Genomic DNA, 10,083 nt, shown 5'->3' with positions numbered 1-10,083 from the left:
AATGTACACACTCCCCTACTATGTAACTGTACCCTTTTTGCACAACACCCTGTCCAAAAATTTTTGTGTTCAATTAATAAATAAATTAAATTAAAAAAAAAAAGAACTCCAAATGAGGCATCCTGGCTCAGGCGTCCTGGCTCAGGCATCCCGGCTCCCACGCCCCGCCTCCCGCTCCCCGGCTCGTGAGTCCCTGGCTCCGCGCCCTGGCTCCGGCGTCCTGGCTTTCGCACCCGGGCTCTGCGTCCTGGGCAGCTGTGCCCGCAGGACATCTGAGGAGCAAATGCAGGTCTTGAGGATGTTGTGTCTGTGCCCAGCCTGCCCAGGCCTGAGCACTGTCCTGCCCTCCCGGTTTCTGGGTATCTCCCCCTGGCAAATTCCAGCAGGTGCCAGCTTCCACTCCACCTCTTTCTCTGAAGCAGACTTTCCAAGGGTCTTGATTACAGAGGGTCTGGGCCAGCAGGGAATGGGGCTCGCCAACCTCCTCAGGAGACAATTTGGGAAGGACAATGTGATTTTATCAGACATAAAGTAACCCCCTGCTCAGGTCTTCCACAGTGACCCATTGGTCTACGCCTACATCTTGGACTACAAGCACCTTTGTGAGATGGTGGTCAACAACCGCATCACCTGGCTGTTGCACTACAGTGCCTTGCTCAGCGCTGTGGGAGAAGCCAACGTGTCCCTAGCCAGGGCTGTGAGTATAACTGGATTGCATAACATTCTAGACGTGGCAGCAGAACACAATCTATGATTGTTTGTGCCCAGTACAATTGGGGCGTTTGGACCTACCTCTCCCTGGAACCCAACCCCAGACCTCTGTATTCAGAAACCCAGAACCATCTATGGTGTGTCCAAGGTGCACTGGTGCTCATGGGAGAATATTATCATTACTGGTATGGCCTAGATTTTTGGTGTATGCAATACCCTGGGATTATTTTAGCCAATTCCCAGCCTGGTGGAGGAACCAGGGACCATGCAGTTCAGATTTTCCATGCTGCCGCAAAGAGCGGCAAGTTCGAATGTAACAAATGAGGAAGTTCTTTCACCCAGAAGTCAGACAGACCTTCATGTTCATCAGAGAACACACAGGAGAGAAACCTTATGAATGCAGCAAATGTGGACAGACCTTGGTATGCAGGATAGAATTCACACAGGTGAGAAACCTTGTAAATACAGAAAGTCTTTCAACCAAAATTCATACTTTAGCAGGCCTAAGAGAATTCACACATGTGAGAAACGTTAGGAAAGTAATAGATGTGGAATGTCTTTTACCTGGAAGAAAACTCAGTTTGCATTGGAGAACCCAAACAGGATAAAATCCTTGTGAATGTAAATCCTTTTTTAAAAAAGAACTCTTAAAACAGGCTCAGAGGGCTGGGGATATGGCCTAGTGGCAAGAGTGCTTGCCTTGTATACATGAGGCCCTAGGTTCAATTCCCCAGCACCACATATACAGAAAATGGCCAGAAGTGGCACTGTGGCTCAAGTGGCAGAGTGCTAGCCTTGAGCAAGAAGAAGCCAGGGACAGTGCTCAGGCCCTGAGTCCAAGCCCCAGGACTGGCCAAAAAAAAAAAAAAACCCAAAAAAAAACACAGGCTCAGATTGTGTGGTGAGCAGCATCCAGAGTAGAGAGAGCTAACAAAGACTATTGTTCATAAAGTTTACTTGCACATATGAAAAAAAAAAGTCTTACTCTGTAGTCCAAGCTGTTTATGAATTCAAAATCCTCTTGTCTCTGCCTCCTGAGTGCTATTACAGGCATGTGCTGCCACACCTAACTTTAAGCAAACTGTATATCTTAAAACATACATTAGCATTATCTTGCAGTAAATTCAGATTCATAGAATTCATAGATAAAACAATCTTGGAGTATATCTGAACATTTTCAATATTATAAAAAAAAACTTCCACTTGGATATAAAGGTTAAATCACCAGGTACAAACAAGACATGAGGGAGAAAAAAATGAAAAAATATAATTTCTCCAAAATCCAACTACTCCACATTTCCAAAAACATCATTAAAGGCTAGGAATATGGCCTAGTGGCAAGAGTGCTTGCCAAAAACATCATTAAAAAGCAGGGTTAGAAGCATGTCTCAAGTGGTAGAGAGTCAACAGAGCAAGCAAACCGAGTGTGAGGCTCTAAGTTCAAATGCCAGTATACATGCACACATATATAGTATATACCACACTATTCACAATATTGATACTACAGAATCATCTTAGGTCTCCATCCACTGATGAATCAACAAATAAAATTAGTTATATACACACAATGCAAAGCAAAGTCCATGAGAATCTTATCTCCAATTAACCATCAAACAGCCAAAGGTAGAGCTATGACTCAGGTGGTAAAGTGTTAGCTTTGAATGAAAAGGCTAAGGGATAATACCCAAGCACTGAGTTTAATCCCAAATACATACATTTAAAAAGGAAGAAGAGGACACTATGTTGGAAATTAACTATACAACTTTGGGGAGGGGAGAAGGGAGGGCTAAGCAGCAGAAAATATGGTGGGGTAACTGTTTAAAAAGAAATGTACTCATTATCTTACTTATGTAATTGTAAACCCTTTCACCTTTACAATAAAGATAGATAGAAAGAAAGAAAGAAAGAAAGAAAGAAAGAAAGAAAGAAAGAAAGAAAGGAAAAAAACCAAAACCGAAAACAAAAAAAGCTGGTAGTGTGGCTTTCACTTAGGGCTCGGGGACTGTCCCTGAGCCGTTTTGCTCTTGACCCCATTTACTGCTGTTTGGTGATTAATTGGAGTCTCATGGAACTGTTTTGCCTGGGCTGGCTTCAAAGGGAGACCCTTAGTTTTCACCCTCCCGAGTAGATAGATTTGAGCTATCAGTGCTTGTTTCAAATGCCTCAATTTCGAGGGGATTTGTATCAGTCTAAGAAAATAAACTCAGGCACAGTTTACTTGGGAGAATGTAGGATTCCTGAATTGTGTGCCTGACTCTGCTGCGTGCTTCCATTCATTTCATAGATGGTACAGATTTTTGCAAGATCAAATGGTCTGCTCACAATATGGCTTAGTGTGCTTTGGCTTATTAGTCTACCATTACATCACCTCTGAAAACGTACTCAGATTTTGCAAAATACTGTGTGTTCAGAAAAAGAGAGGACCGGCAGGGACTCAACCGCCAGATCAGGTTTACTGGGGACAAAACAGAGGGACCCTCTGCTACCTGAGCAGAGAAGGCACCTCTCTTTACAGGCTGAGTTTTTTAGGGGGGCATGTAAGGGGAAGTGAGGCTGGGTGTTTGCAGTTTGTTCACAGAGCCTGGGGACCCAGATGAAGAAAGGAAACTCAATTGACAAAACCCTAATAGGATAAAAAACAAATTATGTGTAAGTAGTTGAACAAAGAGATTTCATTTCAACAAATCAGTTTATAGTAGTACACCGAATCTTGATCAACGTCACCCCCATCGTTCTCCCCAAATAGGTTGTTGAGAGCACCCAAAGCACTGTTTAAGAGCCCAGCCTCAAACTTGCTCTGGACAGGGGTGGGCAGGCCGCAGCGGAACAAAGGAAGTGCTGGGCCTCAGCACTGAGTTCGGCGGGACGGCGCTAGCCCCGCCCCTCGCCGACGCACGTGCGCAGTTCTCGGTCTACAGGGGCCGGCGGTATGGCCGCGTATGACGTACCGCCGTACAGCGGCGCGTGATGACGCAGGGGCGTGCGCTCGGAGACTCGTCGGGGAAGATGGCGGCTGCTCCTGTGGAGGAGAGGGGTTGAGAGAGGTGAAGGAAGGTGGCTAGTCGGAAGAGGTGTTCTTTGACAGCGAAGACGGACGTTGCGCTTGCCCTTAGGAGCTCTGCTCCGCGCTAGACGGTGAGTGCGGCCGCGGCGCGGGAAGGCGCGCCGGCCCCAGGCGGCTGCGCTCCGCCATTTTCAGGCCCGGCGGTTGCGTGCTTTGGGAGGCTGGCGAGAGGACCGATGTCCTGTAGGGCTGATCGGGACCGGCGTGGGCCTTAGCAGAGGGGCTCGGAACCTGGAGGCCGGCCACAAGAGAAGGGCAGTGGAGGCCCAACCGGAGTCTGGCCGGTGGCCCGGAGGTGAACGGGTCCCGCGGGCCGGGACGGCCCGGAGGGAGAGGAGGGGGTCCCTTGGGCCGGGGCGGGACTGAAGTTCGGGGTAGAGAGGACGTTTAAACACAGCTGGCGGCTGAGGGGTGGGTGACCGAGGGGTGGACGGACTCCGTGCGGCTTGGAATCGGTGATTCTCGCAGGAATAAAATCCGTTCCTTTGGAGTAGTTAGATTGTCCCTCCAATCACGCCTGATCCCCAATTTTCAGCTACCTTCAGGCAACCGCAAAGCAAAATCGCCTTCTACCTACTTGATATTTAGTACTTTATAAAACATCCAGTCTTATTTTTTCCTGGAGACGGGCTTTAGATTGGCTCCGGTTGACCTGAAGCTTCTGCATATCATACTTTAGAGCAGTTGGGGTTATAGGAGCGGGATTACTAGTGTGCGCCGCAGAGTAAGGGCTAGCATTTCTGTGATAAAATAAATGCAGATACTTGGTTGTATGTAATCTTTGTGGCTGGCGATTTTTCCCAGGCGAGAAGGCAGGTTCACAGGGAATTCCGCAATTTGATTTCTTCCGTAAATCAAATGTGAAATGTACAGGTTACTTGTGGAAAGACTGTCAAATTTTTGGTCTTAATTTGTTTTGAGACAAGGTCTCGCTGTGTAGGTCCAGCTGGCTTCTAACTCGGGGGCTCCTTCCAAGTACAGAGATTACAGCTTTTTCTCTGCGCTGGACGAGCATGCTTTTAAGTAGTTTTCTACACAGAAATTAAGCTAACTGTAAGAATTTTGGAAGACAGTATATGAACAAGATGCTGGTGTTGCCAGGCACATCTCTTGGGAGCACAACTTTTAAGCACACTCTGGAGATACAATACACACAGAACTTTCTTTGTTTTTGAAAGTGGTGCAGTCAGTGGTAGATCTAACTCAGACAAAAGGTTTAGTAACTGTTAAAAGATGTTACTTGTTTCACTTGTATTTTCCTCTTATTTTTAGTTTTGGTGCTGGGCCTTGAATTCAGGGCCTGAGTGCTGTCTCAGGTTTTTTTTATCAAGGCTCTAGCACTTGGGCGCCCCCCCCCCCCCCTTTGGCTTTTTGCTGGATAATTGGCAATAAGAGTGTCACAGACTTCCGTCCTGGCTACCTTGGAAAAAGGATCCACAGAGCTCAGCTGCTTCCTTAGTAGGATTGCAGATGTGAGCCACCAGTACCCAGCTTCCTAATTTTAATTGTATTTGATGCTCAACTTTTATTACTGTAAGTTGTGTTTGTTTTGGTGCTATTGGGGTTTGAATGCAAGGCTTCCCATTCACTGGCCTGGCTCTCTACCACCTGAGAAACACCTCCAACCCTCCTTTTTGCTGGTTATTTTGGAGAGTCTCATTGACTTTTCTGCTAGGGCTGGCTTGGGATATTTGTCTTCTAAAATTTAGCCTACTGAGTAGCTAGGATTAGGAGTGAGCCACCAGCACCCTGCTGTGCTGTAAGATACATTTCCTATTTTTAAGGGGTCTCTTTGCTCTGTAGAAGGTAAATATGGTGTAGATTTGAGTTTGTGCTGGAAGCTGTTCCATATTTAAACAATTTCTTAGCATCTAGGGGAAATTTTAGTCCCCCCCCTCCTGGGAATAATGTCAGTGCAAAGTTGATTTACATCACAATAAATAAATCTCTGAAATCTCTGAAGATCACAGATTAATTTCACATTCTGTCCTTTGGTTGGTGGAAATGCTAAATGATCGTCACGGCTTTATGTTGACATAAGCTTTTCATCCTATTTTTACTAACCAGTTTAGGGGCTTACTCAAAGTCTATATCCCTTCCTTCCTTCCTTCCTTCCTTCCTTCCTTCCTTCCTTCCTTCCTTCCTTCCTTCCTCCCCTCCCTCCCTCCCTCCCTCCCTCCCTCCCTCCCTCCCTCCCTCCCTCCCTCTCTTCCTCTCTTCCTCCCTTCTTTTTTTGTGGGGCTTGAACTCTGGGCTTAAGCTCTGTCCCTGAGCTTTTCTGCTCAAGGCTAGTGCTCTACCACTTTGACCCACAGCTCCACTTCAGGTTTTCTGGTGGGCTAAATTGGAGACAAGAGTCTTATGGACTCTTCTGCCTGGGCTGGCTTTGAACTGTGGTTCTCAGATCTCAGCCTCCTAAGTAGCTAGGATTATAGGCATGACCCAACAGCGCCTGGCTGTACTTTATACTTTTTTACTCCTAAAACCTAGGCATACAAATTGGGGAGTGAACAAATTTCTTACAAATTCGTGGCTTCTACTGAAGTCTGTATCCACACTGATCATTTTTATTCTACTCTTTAGCTTTCCCTTGTGATTGAACCTGGACTGTCTTCTTCCTTTCAGGCCACACATTCACATCTGTTAATTCCTCAAAATCCAGTTAAGTCTCATCCCATTGATAAGGTCTTAAATGATTGTTCTGTCTTATAATCTATTCTGTTCTATTCTCAAGCTTGCAATTTAGTGTGTCTAGGTCTGGCTCTGCTTGTTTTTTTGTCTTTTGCTCCTAGCTGGTAATGTACCACTTGAGCCATGTGTTCAGTTTGTGTGTGTGAGTTTTTTTTTTTTGTTGTTGTTGGTTTTTTTTTTTTTTTTTAACCTATCTGGAGCTTGGACTCGGGGCCTGAGCACTGTCCCTAGCTGCTTTTTGCTCAAGGCTAGCACTCTACGACTTGAGCTACAGCGCCACTTCTGTTTTTTTCTATATGTATGTGGTGCTGAGGAATCGAACCCTGGGTTTCATATACATGAGGCAAGCACTCTACCACTAGGCCATATTCCCAGCCCCCTGTCTTTTATTTGTAACTTTTCTCTAGTCAATCTAGGATCTGCACAACTGTCTTTTCTGTTACTTTATGTCCTATAGTACATACATAGCATTGTTAGTGGGTTGATGAAGCTCAAAACTGCCTCTAGCTAAGTTTGTGAGTTTTTTTTAATGCCAGGTCTAGGGCTTGAACTGAGGGCATGGGCACTGTCTGTGAGCTGCTGCTGCTGCTTTTTTTTTTTTTTTTTGGCCAGTCCTGGGGCTTGGACTCAGGACTTGAGCACTGTCCCTGGCTTCTTTTTGCTCAAGGCTAGCACTCTGCAACTTGAGCCACAGAGCCACTTCTGGCAGTTTTCTGTATATGTGGTACTGGGGAATTGAACCCAGGACTTCATGGCAAGCGCTCTTGCCACTAGGCCATATTCTCAGCCCCCGCTGCTGCTTTTTTCAAATTATTTTAGAGGTGATGTACAGCAAGGTTAACTTTACATATATTGTACATTGCATTCCCTTTGGTTAGTATCAGCTGTTCCTTCCTCTCTCATTCCCTCCCCCTCCCCTGAGCTTTTGCTCAAGGCTGACACTCATATCACTTGAGCCACAGGGTCACTTCTGGATTTTTCTGATTATGTAGTACTGAGGAATCAAACCTAGGGCCAGTACTCTACCTCTAAGCCACATTTGAGTTTGTGAGTTTGGTATAAGACCCCTGCTCTTCTCTGTTAGCCTTTGCCATTTTGTAGATTACTGTAGGTTTTTTTTTTTTTCTTTCCTTTGTATGTTGGTTTTTTTTGGGGGGGGGTGTCAGTTGTGGGGCTTGAACTCAGGGCCTGGATGTTGTCCCTGAGCTCTTTTGGTCAAGGCTTTCACTATACCACTTTGAGACATAGCTCCACTTCCCATTTTCTGGTGGTTAAAAGGAGATAAGAATCTCCTGGGGATTTTTCTGCCTGGCCTGGCTTGGAGCTGTATTCCTTAGATCTCAGCCTCCTGAGTAGCTAGGAGTTACAGGTATGAGCACCTGGCTTTATGTTGGATTTTATCATAACTTTTTAACTTAAGAAACGTTTTGTTTTGAGAGTTTTCTTTTTTTTGTTTTTGTATGTGTGCCACTCCTGGGCTTGAATTTAGGGCTTGGAAGCTGTTCTTGTGAGCTTTTTTGCTCAAAGCACTAAAGGTGCTCTGCCACTTGATCTATATCTCTACTTCTGGCTACTTTTGGTGGTTCATTGGAGGTAAGAGTCTCCTGGACTTCTTGCCTGGGCTAGCTTTGAACCCTGACCCTCAGATTTCAGCCTGTTGAGTATGTGGGATTGCAGACTTGAGCCACTGGTGCCTGGCAGTCTTCCAGCTTTTTTTGCTCAATGCTAGCACTTTACCACTTGAACCACTGCTCCGTTTTCAGCTTTTGGGGGATTAATTGGAGATAAGAGTCTCACAGACGCTCTTGCCCTGGTTGGCGTCTAACCTCGATCCTTGGATCTCAGCCTCCTGAGTAGCTAGGATTATAGGCATGAGCCACTGGTGCCTAGCTTAGAAAATGGTACTTACTGATAAAAATTTGGATACTAAGCTGGGTATAGTGGCATGTGTGTGTAATCCTATCAACTAGCAAGGGATATCTTTGCTTCTAGGCCTTTTCTGGTGGTCAGAGTTAGAACTGTTTGAGAACATATTTAATAGTGGTGTTTTAAATGTCAAATCAAAGTTAATTTAGGAATTACCTACCCAGAAAAAGGAGATTTACAATAACTAGCAAATATACTTGATTTTTCATGTCTTTTTAATTTTTTTTTGTCTTTTCTTTTTTTGGTACTGGGGATCGAACCCAGGACGTTGCATTTGCTAGGCAAGCACTTTGCCACTGAGCTACATCCCAGCCCTTGTCTTTTTAATTTTTAAAATTGTTACTATAAAGGTGATGTACAAAGGGGTTACAGTTACATAAGTCAGGTAAAGAGTACATTTCTTTTTTATTGTAGTTGTTGATCGTGGGGCTTGAACTCTGGGCCTGGGCACTGTCTCTGAGCTTCTTTTGCTCAAGGGTAGTATTGCTCTACCTCTTGAGCCACAGCACCACTTCAGGTTTTCTGGTGGTTAATTGGAGGTAAGAGTCTCATGGGCTTTCCTGCCCAGGCTGGCTTAAAACAGCGATCCTCAGATCTCAGCCTCCTGAGTAGCTAGGATTACAGGTGTGAGCCACTGGTGCCTGGCAAGAGTACATTTCTTTTTGGACAGTTTCAGTCCTTCCTCGCTGTCTTCCAGTTTTTCCCTCCCATCCCCACCCACAAGTTGTATAGTTCCTTTTCAACATAGTATCTTGTGAGTAAGTACAGTATTTGTTCACCCTTTGTCCATTTCTGTGCCTCCCCTACCCTCCCAGACAGAGACAAAAAGAAAAGAAAAACAGCAACAAAGAAAAAAACACCTCGTTTTCATTTCCTGGAGTTGATTTGGATAAATATTATTTTAAATGATCAGTTGCACATAGGCATTACACTTTTTTGTTCCTCTCCTTCGATCTCTGAGTGAATGCCTAGAGTCCTGTATAATTTATCATGTCCCAATGTATTTTAGATTTAGATTCTGTATATGAGAGAAACCGTGTTCCGTTTGTGTTTGTTTGGCTTACCCTTTCATGCCTTGTTTCCCTTATAATATATTGAGCTAAGTACAGAGGACTTTGTTCAGAACTTATTTGAAACAGTATTTTCTGTTTGATTCTTTGACTTTTTCAGTTTGCAGTTTTGATTTTACTTTGAGTACTGGGACTTGAACATAGGGCTTTATGCTTGATAGAACTACTCCCACTTGAGTTGCTTTTCAAGTTCCCTTTTGTGTTGGTTATTTTTTTTTTTTTTTTTTTGGCCAGTCCTGGGCCTTGTACTCAGGGCCTGAGTACTGTCCCTGGCTTCTTCCCGCTCAAGGCTAGCACTCTGCCACTTGAGCCACAGCGCCGCTTCTGGCCGTTTTCTGTATATGTGGTGCTGGGGAATCGAACCTAGGGCCTCGTGTATCCGAGGCAGGCACTCTTGCCACTAGGCTATATCCCCAGCCCTGTGTTGGTTATTTTTGAGATGTGGTCTTGTTTTTGCCTAGGCTGGCCTGGCCTGCTATCCTCCTTTTTGTGCTTGAATGTGCCCCTGGAATGACAGGTGCATACCACAGTTGCTTAGCCCCTACTTTCTCCCCTATGGCTTGGCATCTACTACTTTTTTTTTTTTTTTTTGGTCAGTCCTGGGGCTTGGATTCAGGGCCT

At 45.1% G+C, this 10,083-nt stretch overlaps 1 protein-coding gene and 1 pseudogene across 5 annotated transcripts in view; both read left to right on the top strand.

The window, feature by feature from the left end:
• Positions 1–271: 271 nt before the first annotated feature.
• LOC125350900 lies at positions 272–1,035 on the top strand (annotated as a pseudogene).
• Positions 1,036–3,523: 2,488 nt separating this feature from the next.
• Wdr33 (WD repeat domain 33) overlaps positions 3,524–10,083 on the top strand; it is a 111,776-nt gene continuing 105,216 nt past the window's right edge. For 2 of the 5 annotated variants that reach the window (XM_048345661.1, XM_048345658.1), the window contains exon 1: positions 3,524–3,846. The gene's annotated coding sequence lies outside the window, so the exon portion shown is untranslated. The remainder of the gene's footprint in view (positions 3,847–10,083) is intronic. The other 3 variants (XM_048345660.1, XM_048345662.1, XM_048345663.1) reach the window with 3 other exon arrangements.

This window comes from Perognathus longimembris, chromosome 4, assembly GCF_023159225.1.
Source record: "Perognathus longimembris pacificus isolate PPM17 chromosome 4, ASM2315922v1, whole genome shotgun sequence".
Taxonomy (NCBI): domain Eukaryota; kingdom Metazoa; phylum Chordata; class Mammalia; order Rodentia; family Heteromyidae; genus Perognathus; species Perognathus longimembris.
This window is presented reverse-complemented; position numbering and strand designations above follow the sequence as displayed.